The 17,254-nt window shown below is 44.5% G+C and overlaps 1 long non-coding RNA gene across 3 annotated transcripts in view; it reads right to left on the bottom strand.

Moving 5' to 3' along the window:
• The window catches only part of LOC103019248 (uncharacterized), a 38,608-nt gene that overhangs the window by 15,412 nt on the left and 5,942 nt on the right, over positions 1–17,254 (bottom strand). For all 3 annotated transcript variants that reach the window (XR_009008900.1, XR_451230.2, XR_009008901.1), the window contains exon 3: positions 301–438. This is a non-coding gene — a long non-coding RNA (uncharacterized LOC103019248). The remainder of the gene's footprint in view (positions 1–300; positions 439–17,254) is intronic.

Below are 17,254 nucleotides of genomic sequence, written 5' to 3'. Positions count from 1 at the left end.
CCAGTCTTTGTGTTGAATTTTGCATGAATTTTAATTTCTCTAAACAATGCTTTCTTGACTTTGCAGTATACTGCTTTGTCTGGTGCTATTTTTAAACAAATATGATTTAATAATACAATTTTATAATAAAAATAAATCTCTCACTTTATTTGAAATAAAATTAATTTGGGATTAGGGAAATCCATTTTATTATCCTTCCATTTATATTATAACAATTATAATAGGGCAAGCACACTGGCCCAAAGCCTCAGGGTCAAGAGGAATTGGTAGATACTGTAACACTGAAAAGTGCATACATACCTGTTTTAAATGGGCAGCCACTATTCTACTTCAAACAACTCACCATGCAGACCCAATATTGCCAAATCTTCTAATTTTTCAAGAGAAGACAGATTTTTGTGTGTACATATATGCAATCTCCTAAATTTAGATGTTGACCTATAAGATAAAAATTGATCATTAGTGGACTAATGCTGTCCAACATTAGGCAGTACAAGACAAAACACAACTGCAGGCCAGATTTTGCTTTATCTTTCCAAATGATAAGAGACAAAGTGAGAAGAAAGGAAAGGAAGAACAAAGTAAAAAGAGTGACATGTGCAAGAAGCAGAAAATAGATAGAAAGAGACCAGACTAGCGAATAGTCTCTTTTGCTTCACTCCTGGGTCTGTGACAATGTACGTGACACCCGTGCCTCTGGCTTTTCCAGTTCTGGGTCACCTCTGGGTAACCAGGGGGGTGGGGCAGGGTACCTGGGAGGGGTTGCTTGACAAGGAAACACTACTTGCTGTTCATTGTCACTCTCCAGAATGAGAACATCAGCAGGGCCTCAAAAGGCTGGTCACAAAATGAGACACCCCACCTCCCAGATATCTTGGAACTAGAAGTTAGGAGATTGGGTTTTCTTGTATTTGGTATTTTTAAAATCAGAATTACTGAGGTAACTGAAAAGAAGGCTACTGATCATATCAAGCTTAAGAGGCTCCCAAGTGAAAATGTAAGGTCACCAGCAAAGACTAAATTCTGAGTTCCTGGGTCCTCAAGCACATATTTCAGAGAGTCCCTCACCTCCTAAATGGCAAAAAAAATCACACACACACACACACACACACACACACACGCGCGCACTCTCTCACATTCGTCCCTTTATAGTTCAGACAGCTTGGGACTTACTCAGCTGTAAAGACAAATGTTTATGAAAACACACTCTTTTGATAGCTTTCCTAAGTGGTATCTATTTAGGACTATTTAAGGTTGGCATAACTGTTATAGCAAAACAAATTTAATTTTGAGGTTTCATGTCAATTCCTAAAGAATAGAGAAATATACATTTTTTCCAAATACTACATGCATCCATACCCACTGAAAAACAGAAAATTGATTTAAAGTCATCATGTCATTAATATGAACCCTGCCAAGAAAACAAAGTGTATAATCTCTCTCCGTGCTTATTATAAAGAAATATTATCTCATTGTTTGCAAAAGCCAAAGGCAGCAGAGAGCTAACAAGAGCTTTAAGGATAACATCCTTATCAATACTGTATGTTGCCCTACTTTAACCAGATTAAGTTCTCTCCACTCCTTCCTCCCTTCCTCCCTTTTTTTTTTTTCCTTTCTTTCTGTAAAACACATCTAAACTTCCAGATAGGCCAGAATACCCTGTCTTTGAATTGGTTGGCTTTAGACAGAAAACAGAATTCCTAAGGGATCCACTTTGCAAACTCTACACAACACCCTTGTCCCCTGAGAGATGCTGAAAGTTACAGTGTGAAGGATTTCTTTACCCACAAAATCACCCCAGACATCATCCACCACGTGGAGCAGCTAAGGGGATTCTGTCTGCCGTGGAAGTCCAGTCTGGAAGGCCCAGTACAGGGCCAGGTGTCTCAGACCTGGCTGAGTCCTTGCAAATGAGAACTGGCCTAGCAGCTGGGGTCAAGCCAAGGGCAGGGATTTGAGAGGCACCAGATCTTCCCACAATCCAGCACCATCTTCCCCTTCTAGTACCTCAGTGTCTGCTATATTCCACTGTGGTTCCTGCTTTTCTGGGAGAGAATTCCGCTGGAATTCTTTTGTTATTCTCTCAGGCATGCTTTACTTTGGGCTCCTAAGCCAGAAGCATCTATTGAATAAGAGACAAGAAACCATAAGTTCAATCAACCAGTAACAAGTCTTGAGCTGAGGGAGGGGGACAGACACCAAGGGCAGAAATCTGAAGCCATCAGGGCAGGAAAGGAAGGAAGAGACGCTGACAGGGAGGGAGCCCTCCACCCAGCTCCTGTTTCCCTCACCCGTCTGGAGAGAAGCGGACTCCTTAGAGGAACGTGGAGGAATGGAAATTTCTTCCACACTCAGTAACATGGGTTTGCGGGAAGAGGAAGGGATAAACAAGCTGGGGGGCCAGTCCCCAACCTGTGAAGGCTGGGGGAGCTCTCTGGCCCCTTCTCTAGACCGGAAGGCAGTGCCTTCTACAGGAGAGGTGAAAGTTGGGGGGAAACGCCCATCTCTGGGGTCCTCTACGGGGAGGTCACAGGTTACAGGCAGTTAGACGTTTCTATCAGTGGAAGGAAGACGGAAGCATTCTGGAGCCTGGGACACAGCTCAGGTGGCCCACGCAGGGCAGGCCCAGGCAAAAAACAGCAGCACAGCAGTGATGGGTGGAGAACACAGCAGCAGGTACTGGGAAAGGGAAGGTGTGAAGGTGCTGAGCACGGAAGACAAACTTGGCTGGTCTCGTTGGGAGAAGCACTCTACTTACAATTCCCACCTGGGCCTCTGGGGATTATCCCTGCAAGCAAGCAACCAAACAAAACATCTTTCCAGAGCTTTCCAGAGGAACTTTCAGGGTGGGACCCTTCACAGTTTGGGGTGCAGTATGGCAGAGGTGCTCTGTGTCTGCAAAGCTAGCCTGTCAACCAGCCTCACTGAGGGGGAAATGGACTTTTTTTTTTTTAAGTTTCTGGTTTGTCTCTCATTTGGTTTTCCTTATTGTTTTTAGTAAAGTGTTTAGAGAATGTTCTGCCCTCTCTCAGTTGCATCAGGAGAAAATAAGAGAAAAGTGGTTTTGAAGACAGTTCAAAGAGAAAAAGAATCAATAATCCCTTGGGTTGGGTTGGGTTCGGGTGTGGCAGCAGCAGTGAGAGGGGATCCGAGAAAAGAATTCCAAGGTGGAACATTAATGGAAAAATCTCATGTCAGTGGCAGCTACGCCCCACTCCCCACCCACACCCCTCTCCCTGCTGCTCCGCAGTCCCCAGAGTCCAGATGACTTAAGCTTGGGGTCCTGGCTCTGCTACTTACTGGTGTGTGACACAGGCATGTTAGTGCATGTCTCTGAACCTCAGTTTCTGTATCTGTAAAATGGGAATAACAATAATAATACCTACCTCCTAGGATTATCTATCTCACCCTAAGAAATGAGTGAGATAAAACCTGTCTGGTCCAGAGTAAGCTCTCAATAAACATTTGCCATTTATAGTCTAAAGGTAAGGGATGTGAGGTTGAGAGGTAGGTGTCTAGAATGAGGACATTCAGAGCAGGCCAGATGTGAAAAGCCAGAGCCCAGGTTGGGCCGGATGCACACAAAGGGCTAGGCCCATACCAGGGGCTCCGGCAAAACACAGCTCAATCTGCAGCAGCTCAATCACTCCAGCGGGGAGGAAGGGAGGGAGAGGGGGTACCCTGAAGTATTCAGCTCCTGCACCCACTCCTGACAACATCAGAAAGACTCCAGGGTTTATAGACCCCCGGCAATTATTCAAGTCCCTATTTTGAACAAAGCAGGGCACTAGGTCAGGGGTCAGCAAACTTTCGGTTGAGGGCCACATAGTAACTATTTTAAGCTCTGTGGGCCACATGCAGTCCCTGTCACAAGTACTCAACTCTTCTATTGTAGCACAAAAGCCACCAGAGGCAACATGTAAGTGAATGGGTATGGCTGTCCTTCAACAAAATTTTATTTACTGGAACTGAAATGTGAATTTCATATAATTTTCACGTCATGAAATATTCTCTTGACTTTTTTCAACCATTTAAACATGCAAAAAGCATGCTCAGCTCATAAGCTCTACAAAAACAGGCGGTGGGTCAGATTTGACCAACCAGTTTACCAACCCTGCACTTGGTACTTTCTCCAACCCAAGGGAGCACCAAAACCTACCATCAAACCCCACTTTTCTTCACTGTAAACCAAAGACACTTATCATGACAATTTTTGCCATGCTTTGAACATTGCAACTTTTCGAATATTTTTGCCACTTCTAATTTCTCCAGGTTTTGTCCACATCTTTGCAATCTCTAAAGCACAATCCTTTTTTTTTTAAATATCTTTACTGGAGTATAATTGCTTTACAATGTTTTGTTAGTTTCTGCTGTACAACAAAGTGAATCAGCTGTATGTATACGTATATCCCCATATCCCCTCCCTCTTGCATCTCCCTCCTACCCTCCCTATCCCACCCCTCTAGGTGGTCACAAAGCATCGAGCTGATCTCCCTGTGCTATGCGGCTGCTTCCCACTAGCTATCTATTTTACATTTGGTAAGGTATATATGTCCATGCCACTCTCTCACTTTGTCCCAGCTTCCCCTTCCCCCCTCACCCCCGTGTCCTCAAGTCTATTCTCTACGTATGCATCTTTATTCCTGCCCTGCCACTAGGTTCATCGGTACCTTTTTTTTTTTAGATTCCATATATGTGTGTTAGCATACAGTATTTGTTTTTCTCTTTCTGACTTACTTCACTCTGTATGACAGACTCTAGGTCCATCCACCTCACTACAAATAACTCGATTTCATTTCTTTTTATGGCTGAGTAATATTCCATTGTATATATGTGCTGCTGCTTCTTTATCCATTCATCTGTCGATGGACACTTAGGTTGCTTCCATGTCCTGGCTATTGTAAATAGAGCTGCCATGAACATTGTGGTAGATGACTCTTTTTGATTTATGGTTTTCTCAGGGTATATGCCCAGTAGTGGGATTGCTGCGTTGTATGGTAGTTCTATTTTTAGTTTTTTAAGGAACCTCCATACTGCTCTCCATATTGGCTGTATCAATTTACATTCCCACCAACAGTGCAGGGAACCCTTTAATTCTTTGTGAAAAACAAACAAACATCTAATGCCCTGGTCCCCTCTCTGTCACCACCATGATGCTGTTAAGGACACACACAGAGTCTCCAAGTGAGTTTTTATCTAAAGCTTTGAGAGATACCACCCTGAAGCTATTCAATCGATAACAAGGATTAAAGACTGGCAAACCAGTCCCTACAGGGTCCCTGGGAATGTTTTGAAGGCTATGCCTCCAGCTCTGAAATGATCACGCCCCTGCCAACTCCCGCTGTCAGACTGGACATTAGGCTGCCATTCTCTTCGTGGAACTGATCCAGTGGGGCAGTGTTTGTATCTCTGCATTCTTTCAGATGGGGGGGTAAGTGGCTGGTTTATTATATGATGGCAGGAAAGGCCCAGAGTCAGTGTGGCACATGGGAAGGACCTGGAAGATCTTTGCTGTCAAAGATCTAGATTTGAGTTTTCACTTGGGTGATCTTTGGACAGTCACTAAACCTCTCTCAGCCTCAGTTTCCCCGTCTAAAAAACAGAGATAATCAGAATATCCACTTCAAGGGGTTGTTTTGAGGTTCACCAGAAATAATACCTACGTGCATAATAAACCATAAACCTCCATACAAAGGTAAGGGTATTTATTCATTCAACAAAAGTGTATGGAGGACTTCCCTGGTGGCGCAGTGGTTAAGAATCTTCCCGTCAATGCAGGGAACACGGGTTCAAGCCCTGGTTGGGGAAGATCCCACATGCCATGGAGCAACTAAGCCCGTGCACCACAACTACTGAGTCTGTGCTCTAGAGCCCACGAGCCACAATTACTGAGCCTGCGTGCCACAACTACTGAAGCCTGTGTGCCTAGAGCCCGTGCTCCGCAACAAGAGAAGCCACCGCAATGAGAAGCCTGTGCCCGCAACGAAGAGGAGTCCCCACTCGCCGCAACTAGAGAAAGCCCGCGCGCAGCAACGAAGACCCAACACAGCCAAAAAATAAATAAATTAATTAATTGATTTTTTTTTTTTTTAAAGTGTATGGAGCGTATGGGCTACTCACTGAACTGGATGCTGAGAACTCAAATGTCGAGGCAACAGAACGTTCCCTTCCCCAAGCTCAGAGGCTAGGAAGGAACAACTCATTAAACTACTGTGTGGGAAATACTTCAGTGGAGGTCTGCGTACTGTGGGGTCAGGGCTGTGCCTCAAGCCTCCAAGGTTCACAATTAAAACTCATTCTCTACAAATTATTATAAGTCCTGATCTTCTTGCTTTATCTCCTTCTGGGTTGGAGAGAGAGGAACTCAGGTCAGAATCCTTATCTCTCAGACTCACTGGCCAGTTAGGAAAGATCAGGGCTGAGAGAAGAAATGTTTCCCTGAGCATCCTTACAAATCCCCATCAGCGCCTAAGGATGCAAAAGAGACAGGGGTCCTATTACATCCAGCCCTCCCTAGGGAAACCTGCTGTTCGCATCTCCTCCCCAGAGCCCTCAGAGCCGGCAAATAAATCCATAGTTATTCAAACCAGATGCTAGATAATATATCACAGCTGGTGGCCCTGATTGCACCTGGGACCATGAACGACAGAAACGCTTAGCAGGGAGAGGGTGGCAATTCAACTCTCAGAAAAGACAGGAGACCTCACAGGATCCCAGTTTGGTTTCTAATCTCATCTCACTTCTCAGTGGAATAGAACCTCAATTCACTGTACTGAACCTCATCAATACAGTGAGAAAAATGCTTACCTTTGGACACAAAGGTCCAGAAAAAATGCCTTGGAAAACACAGACCAGCCACTTGGGGGGCATGTCTATATGGGGCCCTGCCACCCTCCAGCATTTGCTCCTAGTCATGACCTGGCTCCCCCAAAGAACAACGGAGTATCTGTCAGGAGATCCATATGGGGGCGTGGGAGGGAAAAGCTGGGTTCTGTATCCTTTGTTGAGGCTGGAGACAGAAGGAACCATGGTTTAACTCCTACCCCCACCCCCTCACTTCCCACCTGCCACCCCCGATTCCCTGCCCTAGCTGGGGACCTATCCCATGTGAGAAGGTACTAACAGGCAGTGGCATCAGGAAGCAGAACTGGGCAAAGCTCTCTCTATGTGCTCACGGAGGGTGTGGAGACAGCAACAGAAAGTAGATAAAGTCACGGGCAAGCTCTGGCCACAGAGGGATTGAGGTACCAGAAAGGAAAGGCCACGTGACCTGGTGGGTCTCTGGTTCAGGTGCATCTGAGCAGACTAAGCAACGCTCCAGCCAATCAGTGCCCAGACAGCTTGGTCGATGAAGCTCCAAGTCCAAGCTGCAAACCTGAGACAATATACAGCCTGTGATCTGCCCTCCAAGCTGCCTGAGGCAGCCTTCTGACAAAAGTAAACCAGCCACGATCACACTGGAAGACTAACTCATCTTTCTCTTCCCCGGAATCCCAGCCCAGGATCTCCTTCACAATGCAGCGGAACGAAGTCCAAGTAGACTCCATCCATCAGTTAATTACAATGAGGAAGATGAGCAAGGAGGCTGAAATCATTTGCTCTGGAGTGTCTTAAGTTAGCTGTGTGTTTATGTTCTATATTTATTATGTTTATTTTTTTTTATTTTTTTTTTTTTGACCACAACAAAAGCAACAATGATTGCAATTACCAAACATGAAACACACTTATACTATGTCATAATATTGACATTCAGTCCAGTAATCCTCCACTGTAACAGCTCCTTTACTTTGCAGTGAAAATTGATTTGTATATTCTTTTCCTCTGAGTCCTTGTGGGATTTTTTTTTTTTAATTCAGACAGAAAGTCACAAAAATTATACTCATCCTCATCAGTTCACTCAGTCCCATGTAATTAATTTCTTTTTTTTCATCTTGATCTTTTGTTAGCAGTTTTATGAGTTCATCAGTTTTTCATTAGAGTTCTGAAAATGCTTATTCATTCAGTTCAGCAGTACAGTCAGTTACCAGAAACCTGTACTTGTCAGAGTCTTTTCCATGAATTTCTTGAATATTATGTTTATTTTTGACTAAGATGTGCTCAACCTTATGTGAGATTTATCTTAATGTACAAAAATTAAATATCTCCAAATACTGCAAGATATTGCTTTAACCTTTGCGTGAACTAATCAATTGTTATTGACTAAAATGCCTTTGCCTTTGCAGTTTATCTTATCATGAGTTATTTAACTAATTAATTCCCGTAATTCCCATACCTAATATCTAAAAATACTAATACAGTTTAATTTTTTGGCACTGATTATATTCACTGTACCTGATGGCAAAAATTTTTGTTTTGTTTTGAGTTTTCAAAGGCTAAGTAACTGAAGAATGTGTCTGGCAAGTCCTGATCTGAAGAGGTCATTCTAAAAAGTCAAACCCTATGGCCTGAGTCTCTATCCTCTCTGGTCCTCCATGGCAGGGGACACTGGGACCACCCCCTCTTTTAAAACGCTCTACTCTTGGCTTCAGAATCTGTTCAGCTGCCTGGTTTTTCTCCTGTTTCCTTATCCATCAACACCCTTCAAACATAGAAGTCACTCACAATTTGTACACTTCATCTGCTGCCACCGCTAAAGTGACCAACCATCCAGATTTCAAAACTGAAATTTCCACATCTCAGAAAAACCTTCGGATCTGGGCAAACCAGAATAGTTGGTCACCCTAGCATCACCCAAGTGACTGAGGCGATATTCAGATTTCAAGTATTACCTTCCAACTGCAGTCATGCTATTCTCTCCAGTGCCCTTCCTTTACGAGCAGATATGCACACACTTGAACTTTGCACATGCACATATATGCCACCTTCTTAAAATCCTCCAATGGGTTCCCCTTACCCACAGATCTTCAGATTGGCATGCAAAGCCCTGCAAACTGCATCTCAGGCCTACTTTTTCTGACAGATCTTGATGCTTTATTTTATTCACTCTACGGAATATAATCACTTACAAGGGCTTGGTTCTCATTTTTTTTTTTTTTTTTTTTTTTTTTATTTATTTATTTATTTTTGGCTGTGTTGGGTCTTCGGTTCGTGCGAGGGCTTTCTCCAGTTGCGGCAAGCGGGGGCCACTCCTCATCGCGGTGCGGGGACCGCTCTTCATCGCGGTGCGCGGGCCTCTCTCTATCGCGGCCCCTCCCGTCGCGGGGCACAGGCTCCAGACGCGCAGGCTCAGCAATTGTGGCTCACGGGCCCAGCCGCTCCGCGGCATGCGGGATCCTCCCAGACCAGGGCTCGAACCCGTGTCCCCTGCATTAGCAGGCAGATTCTCAACCACTGCGCCACCAGGGAAGCCCTTGGTTCTCTTTTTAAATTTTAAGTATGGAAAATTTCCAACATACAGAAAAGAGAAGAAATATACGAGGATCCTCTATGTATTAAGCCTCAAGTACCATCAACATTTTGTCAGTACCATCTATTGAAAGTTTTGAGTAGGGTTATTCTATGAGTCAAATATTTCTAGTAGCTTTAGCCCAAAGGATTCTGTGGGTTCTAAAGTAGAAAACTGTAGCAACTTTGTGTCATTTCCCCTAAATGCCATGACCATTCTCAGTCTGTGATTTGATTGCCTTCAGATCGCCATATGTGCGTTCTCTGAATTTTAGCTCTTCTAATTCTACTTTGCCCATTTCAACAATGGTTAAGTAGGCCCCACTGTATTTAGCTTAAGTTCTTCTAGAAATGGTTCTGCTTGTTTTTCCTGACTCCTCTGTCTCTTTGGCCATTTGTGATGCAACACAGACCCTGCAACTATTCTGTTTTCTCTTCTCATAAAGCAGTTGAACAATTTCACATTACTCTTCAATATGTCTGTCTTCATTTGAAGGAGTTCTACATTAGTCATAAACTACCCGTTTCTGTTCTTATATAAAAAATCAAGAAGAAAAGTCTTAAGATCTCTTTATCCCCCCCCCGCCCCCGCCAAACTAGGTTTTAATTACTTTCCAAATCTCTTTTCCAGCTTTCTCAAAGAAAGCTTAGTGCTGTATGTCTGCCTTCTCAGACATTTTCACCTAGGGTGTGTAGGCAAATTGGTTCTCTGGAGAAGAAAGAAAAGAAAAGAAAAGGAAAGGAAAGGAAAGGAAAGGAAAGAAAGAAAGAAAGAAAGAAAGAGAGAGAGAGGGAGGGAGGGAGGAAACGAAGGAAGGAAGGAAGGAAGGGAGGGAGGGAGGGAGGGAGAAAGAAAGAGAGAAAGAAAGAGAGAAAGAGAGAGAGAAAGAAGGAAGGAAGGAAAGAAAGAAGGAAGGAAGGAAGGAAGAAAGAAAGAAAGAAAGAAAGAAAGAAAGAAGGAAGGAAGGAAGGAAGAAAAGAAAGAGAGCGAAAGAAAGAAAAAGGAAGGAAGCAAGGGAGAGAGAAGATGGAAAGAAGGAGGGGAGGGAAGGAGGGAGGGAGGGAGGAGGGAAGGAAGGAAAAGAAAAAGAAAGAAATCCCTAATCTGTAGAATTTTCTGATTTCCATTGGGTAAATTCTCCCACCATGATGGACTTTGAACTACCAAGGAGATGTCAGTGGATGCATCGCGGGGAAGAGGTGCACACCATCTACGCCCTCTTGGCGGTAGGAGCCAATTACAGCCCCACACTCCCTCTTCCTCTCGGGCAAAATAGCAGAAAGATTGTACATACTGATTCCAGAGCTACACAGTCCAGATTTTAACACAGTAGTACCTCTGTGACCCTTGGGCAAGTTGCCTAACTCCTCTGAGCCTCAGTTTCTTCATCTTTAAAATAAGGGTAAACGGGCTTCCCTGGTGGCGCAGTGGTTGAGAGTCTGCCTGCTAATGCAGGGGACACGGGTTCGAGCCCTGGTCTGGGAAGATCCCACATGCCGCGGAGCGGCTGGGCCCGTGAGCCACAGCTGCTGAGCCTGCGCGTCTGGAGCCTGTGCCCCGCAACGGGAGGGGCCGCGATAGTGAAAGGCCCGCGCACCGCGATGAAGAGCGGTCCCCGCACCGCAATGAAGAGTGGCCCCCGCTTGCCGCAACTGGAGAAAGCCCTCGCACGAACCGAAGACCCAACACAGCCAAAAATAAATAAATAAATAAATAAAGTAGGGAAAAAAAAAAATTATAAAATAAGGGTAATAACATGTCTGTCTCATGGGGTTACTGTCGAAACGTGCAAAATTCTTAGAATAGTGCCTAACATACTGCAGCCACTGTACAGTAACGCATTTCCTGTTATTACTTGGGACTGAAAATCAAATGGTGTTGTATAAATTTATTGCCACTAGATGGCACCCTCCTCATTTCTGTGGCAAAAACCCTTTCCGCAGAGGTATTAGCAATTCGATACGAAACAAGTCATTAATTCAATCATAGGAATGAACTGACAAAAATTTTCCCCTTTCATCTCCCAGTTTAAGCTTCATACTTCCCTCTGAAAATCCATTAGGAACCCAGCTATTGACCCTTGAGTGTAGCCACCTCTAAAATTCTAGGCAGGACTTCCCTGGTGGCGCAGTGGTTAAGAATCCGCCTGCCAATGCAGGGGACACGGGTTCGAGCCCTGGTCCGGGAAGATCCCACATGCCTCGGAGCAACTAAGCCCGTGTGCCACAACTACTGAGCCTGTGCTCTAGAGCCCACGTGCCACAACTACTGAAGCCCACCTGCCTAGAGCCCATGCTCTGCAACAAGAGAAGCCACCGCAATGAGAAGCCCGCGCACCGCAACGGAGAGTAGCCCCCGCTTGCTGCAACTAGAGAAAGCCCGTGCGCAGCAACAAAGACCCAACGCAGCCAAAAATAATAATAAATAAATTTTTAAAATAAATAAATTTATATTAAAAAAAAAACTCTAGGCAGAAGCTATTAATATTTTCAATCTTATAAGAAATCAAACCAAAGTCACAGTTGTCCCTGTTACAGAGGGGTCAACTCCCTGATATTTGCTCTCGTCTCTCTCCCCTTGCTCAAAAGAAGACAAGATGGCTTCAAATATGATGTCCATTACCACATCACTCGTTTCCCTGCCCAGAAAGGAGACCTAAATCAGTTGAACAATAGTTCAGTTCTATAAATATTTACTTAGCTACTGTATATGTGAGATACTAGGCCAAGCAGTAAGGATATAAAGGTAAATAAGAATCATATAGGAGCAAGGAACTTACTTATCAACAAATCTACTAGATTTTTCCAGAAATAAAACATTAATTTTTAAATGAACTCAACAACTTATTTCTAAAACTTATATAGAAGAATAGAGGCATCTACTAAATAATAAGGCATACTAACCTCAACCAGATATGAAGGCATACTACTAAGTTATAGTGAGACTAATACACAGGAAAATGAGCATAAGAATGGACTCATTTATCCATGGGAACTTCAGATATGATAACATGTGAACCACATATATGTGCACAGAGGATAGATCATTCATTAAGTGGTACTATGAATGAGGCTCACTGTTTGGAAGAAAATAAAGTTGGATCCCTTCCTCTTACTTTATACAAAGGTAAATCCAAATGGATAAAAGACCTAAATGTGAAAGGTAAAATTAATAGAAAAAAATATAGAATAATTCTGTGACTAAAGGGTGAGGAATGGCAAGATCCCAAAAGCTCAAAAATTGGCTGGAGTTCCATTCAATGAAAGGCACAGATGACAGTCAGGGAGAAAACATTCACAACATAGGAGACCACTAGCTAGACTATACAAGGAAAATTGGGGTACACACACACACACACACACAAAGAGGCAGAGGAAACTCAAACGCACAACAGGAGAGGTCCTCATCCTCACCTGTAACCAGAAATATCCAAGTTAAAACAACAATAATATACTACTTCACGTTCATCAGAATGGCCCAAAATTACCAAATGTTGGCAAGGATGTGAAGAAAAGAAAGCTTGGTGCTGCTGGAAGGGGTGTGAAATTGCATCGTCATTCTGGAGAGCAATCTGTCAGGACTTGGTGAAATAAAAGATTCACACATGCTTTGACTCAGAAACTCACTCCCGGGTACATTCCAAAAAAGAAACTGTAGCACAAGTTCATGGGGGATAGAGATAAGGATGTCTCTCACAGCACGATTTGTGGAGGTAGGAGCTGAAGGCACCCCGAGAGAGGAGACGGGTCAGCAAGGTACAGTGGGTGCCCGGTGCAGGATGGCACGGAGCAGTCACACTCAGTAAGCTAGAGGGACAAACAGCACTGTGGAGAGGCTGTAGAGACAAGTGGAAGAAGCGAACAAGATCTGTAGCCCACAGAGGGGCAGCAGGAGGTATTTCGGGGGGTGATGGAACTGTTCCATATCTTCATTGTCAAAATAAACTGTATGCCAAGCAAACAAAAAAAAGATCTGTAGCCCAACACCACCTACGCATATGGAAAACACCTCCCACACAGAACAGCGGTAGAACAGCTGTGGGATGTCATCACCCACAGCAGCGCGTCTGGGAAAGGCACAGAGCAGGGCTTCTGGAGCCAGACCACTTGGCTTCAAATCCTGCCTCTGCTGCTTACTTGCTCAGTCACCTTAGGCAAGTCTCTCAACCTCTGTGTTTAATCAGTTTCTTCATCTGAAGAATGAGAGATAATAATAGTAACTAACTGGGCTTCCCTGGTGGCACAGTGGTTGAGAGTCTGCCTGCTAATGCAGGGGACGCGGGTTCGAGCCCTGGTCTGGGAGGATCCCACGTGCCACGGAGCGGCTGGGCCCGTGAGCCACAATTGCTGAGCCTGCGCGTCTGGAGCCTGTGCCCCGCAACGGGAGGGGCCGCGATGGAGAGGGGCCCGCGCACCGCGATGAAGAGTGGCCCCCGCTTGCCGCAACTGGAGAAAGCCCTCACACGAACCGAAGACCCAACACAGCCAAAAATAAATAAATAAATAAATAAATAAATAAAAAAGAAAAATCCTTAAAAAAAAAAAAATAATAATAGTAACTAACTACTCACTGGGGTTCTTGTGAGGATGAGCAGAGTTAATAAAAACACTTCATGCCTGTCAGTAAGTGCGGAGCGGTGATGTTGTTATTACCCATAATAATATGAGTGGCAGAGCAAGAGTGGAAGAGAAAAGTAAATTAAAAAAACAAGTGTGTGGACTTCCCTGGTGGCGAAGTGGTTAAGAATCCGCTTGCCAATGCAGGGGACACGGGTTCGAGCCCTGGTCCGGGAAGATCCCACATGCTGCGGAGCAACTAAGCCCACGAGCCACAACTACTGAGCCCGCGTGCCACAACTACTGAAGCCCGCGCGCCTAAAGCCCGTGCTCCGCAACAAGAGGAGCCACCGCAATGAGAATCCCGTGTATCGCAACGAAGAGTAGACCTCGCCTGCCGCAACTAGAGAAAGCCCGCGCACAGCAACAAAGCCCAACACAGCCAAAAATAAATTTAAAAAAAAAAAAAGTGTGGGGACTTGTATGTATGATCATAGTGAGCTATGAATTGAAGGGAATGATTAACTTAACTCGGTACCTGAGTTTAAAACACACAAACACACACATACACACGCACACCCCAACACACACGTCTTCCTCCCTGCAGAAGCTTGCAATACAATGGGAAAAACTGAAAATTTCAATATACTATGGCAAAGACATGGTAAGAGAATGCACAGGGCACTACAAGAACCCAGAAGAGAGACATTTAGCATAACCTGCAGGTTCACAAAGGGATTCTGGAGGATAGGAGTCTTGATGGGCAGTACGGTTTAGGGCTTAAGATTTGGGACCTGAGTTAGGATCACAGTTGTGCCTCCTACCAGCCTGTATGATTTTTGGCAAGTAAAATTCCCAGAGTAAAGACACCTAGAAAACACGCATCCCTAAGAATATATTATTAGAGCTCAAAGACCCCAGCAGAACCTCACCATAACCTTAACTGTGATCAACACTCTCTCAAGGTAGTTCACAACTCTCTAAGAACAATCCCTAAAAGTGCATATTGCCAAGCATGTGTACCGTAACCTAAAGGCCTAAATATGCATCTCCTCCCTGGTTTGTTTAGAGCATGGAGTGGGGCAGGGCTGTGGCATTCTTTTGCAGTCCTCATCAAAGGAAGGGAACAGACAGTGGTGATCATATCAGATCTTGGAAGCAGAATGGAGTGATGACTGTGATGGCCTTTGAAATCAGGAGGCATAACCAGTCAGATGCAAAGGGTCTTTTGAGCAACTGGCCCGTGAGTGGCTGCAAGTCGGCCCACACACCATCATCGGCACGTGTACTGTTGGCTACCAGCTGCCGCATTAAAAAAAAAAAAATCCACCAGACACACACATTGAGTCAGTAGCTAGAATGTTATTTTGTCCTAAGGATGTGTTTCTTGGTCCAAGAAAGGGACTCGATCACTGGAGAGTTTACAAATCCCATTTGCAAAACACTCGCTAGGTTTGTTCATTTTTCTCATGGAAGGAACACGAATATAGAAATACTTGAGTGGCCTGAAATTTGCTTAGGGAATGACCTTGGAAGGAAAGAAGGAAAAGGACATCACAGACATTCTTTCAGGCACAATTCCCATGGACAGAGCTGAATAACATGTTCTCTAGCAGTTTTGAAACAAAAATCTGGTCAGGGAAAGAACACAAGGTGCATTCTTTGAAACTGAGAACAGTTTCCAACCCAGGAAGTGGCCACCAAAGTTTAGGGTCAAGTTCACAGAGACCAGCTCCAAATTCCACAGGTTCAATTCCCACCTCCACCACTTATAGGCTTTATGATTTTTTGCAAGTTTCTGAATCTCTCCATGCCTCAGTTTCCCCATCAATAAAACAGGGACCAGGGTGATAATAGTACCTACCTGAACAGCCATTTGGGCGGACAGTTTGTCAGTTTCTCAAAGAGTTAAACATAAACTGATTGTTAGACCCAATAATTTCACTGCCAGGTATCTATCCAAGAGAAATAAAAACATTTTCACACAAAAATTTGTATGCAAATAATCCTGGCAGCGTTGTTCATAATGGTAAACAACTGCGAATAATCCAAATGCCCATCAACTGGTGAATGGATAAACAGAATGTGGTCCATCCATGCAGTGGGGTGATTCAAACCCTGAGAAGACATCTAATAATTATATGACCTGAGAGGGTTCCTCTGTGGGCTTCCCTGGTGGCGCAGTGTTAAGAATCTGTCTGCCAATGCAGGGGACACGGGAAGATCCCACATGCTGCGGAGCAACTAAGCCCGGGCGCCACAACTACTGAAGCCCACGCGCCAAGAGCCCGTGCTCCACAAGAGAAGCCACCGCAATGAGAAGCCCGTGCACCGCAACAAAGAGTAGCCCCCGCTCGCCACAACTAGAGAAAGCCCGCACCAGCAACAAAGACCCAACGCAGCCAAAAATAAATAAATTAAATAAATAAATTTAAAAAAAAAAAAAGAAAAGAAAGTTCCGCTGTGCCAATTTTCAGTCAATACCCACTCCTACTCCAAGCCTCAGGAGAAACCACTGATCTGCTTTCTGTCTTCTCTGAAAATTTCATATAAATGAAATCATATGATATGGAGACCTTTGCATCTGTTTTCTTTCACTTAGCATATATTTTGTCACAACTGAGGTTGGAGCATGCTACTGCCATCTAGTGGGTAGAGGCCAGGGATGCAGCTAAACATCCTACAATGCACAGGACAGCTCCCACAGCAAGAATTACCCAGTCCAAAATGTCAGTAGTGCTGAGGTTGAGAAATCCTGCTCTAGTGGAATCAAAGTGTGAATCGATGAACCAATGAATAGTTTTTTACACTTGAATTTAAGGACTGTCCTCTCAAATTCTAAGAAAAATCTCTAAAAATATTTCAACACCCCTTCCCTTTCCACAATTTGACATTTGTTGCTCTAATATTTTTAAAGAAGTCCCCAGGATGGGCAAAATGTCAGAATTATTATATCAGAAGCACTGTGATACTCCGCACAGATCACCTTTCAGACATGACCCCCATCTCGTGGGGTGTTGCCAGCTGACAGCCTGTAGGTGGGAAGTCACCTCAGCCAAGGTCAAGCTCTCTTCCCAGCGCAGCTTACATCCTATGACAGGTTTATTGGGGGAGGGGGGGCGGCAGGTAACAGGCCAGCAACTCACCCAACTCGGGGTAACTCTGAAGGGCCAACTCAGCTTCAGAATTCCTTGGGGGTTGGCTGAGGCCTTTGTTAAGACAGCATCACAGCCCAGCATCTCCCTCCTCCCCTTCTTGTCCCTTCCTTTCCACAGGTGTCAATCATAAAATCAATCCCTAATAGAGCTCCTTC

This window comes from Balaenoptera acutorostrata, chromosome 7 (assembly GCF_949987535.1).
Source record: "Balaenoptera acutorostrata chromosome 7, mBalAcu1.1, whole genome shotgun sequence".
NCBI lineage: Eukaryota > Metazoa > Chordata > Mammalia > Artiodactyla > Balaenopteridae > Balaenoptera > Balaenoptera acutorostrata.
The sequence above is the reverse complement of the archived record's forward strand: the minus strand, read 5'-3'. Positions and strand labels throughout refer to the sequence as shown.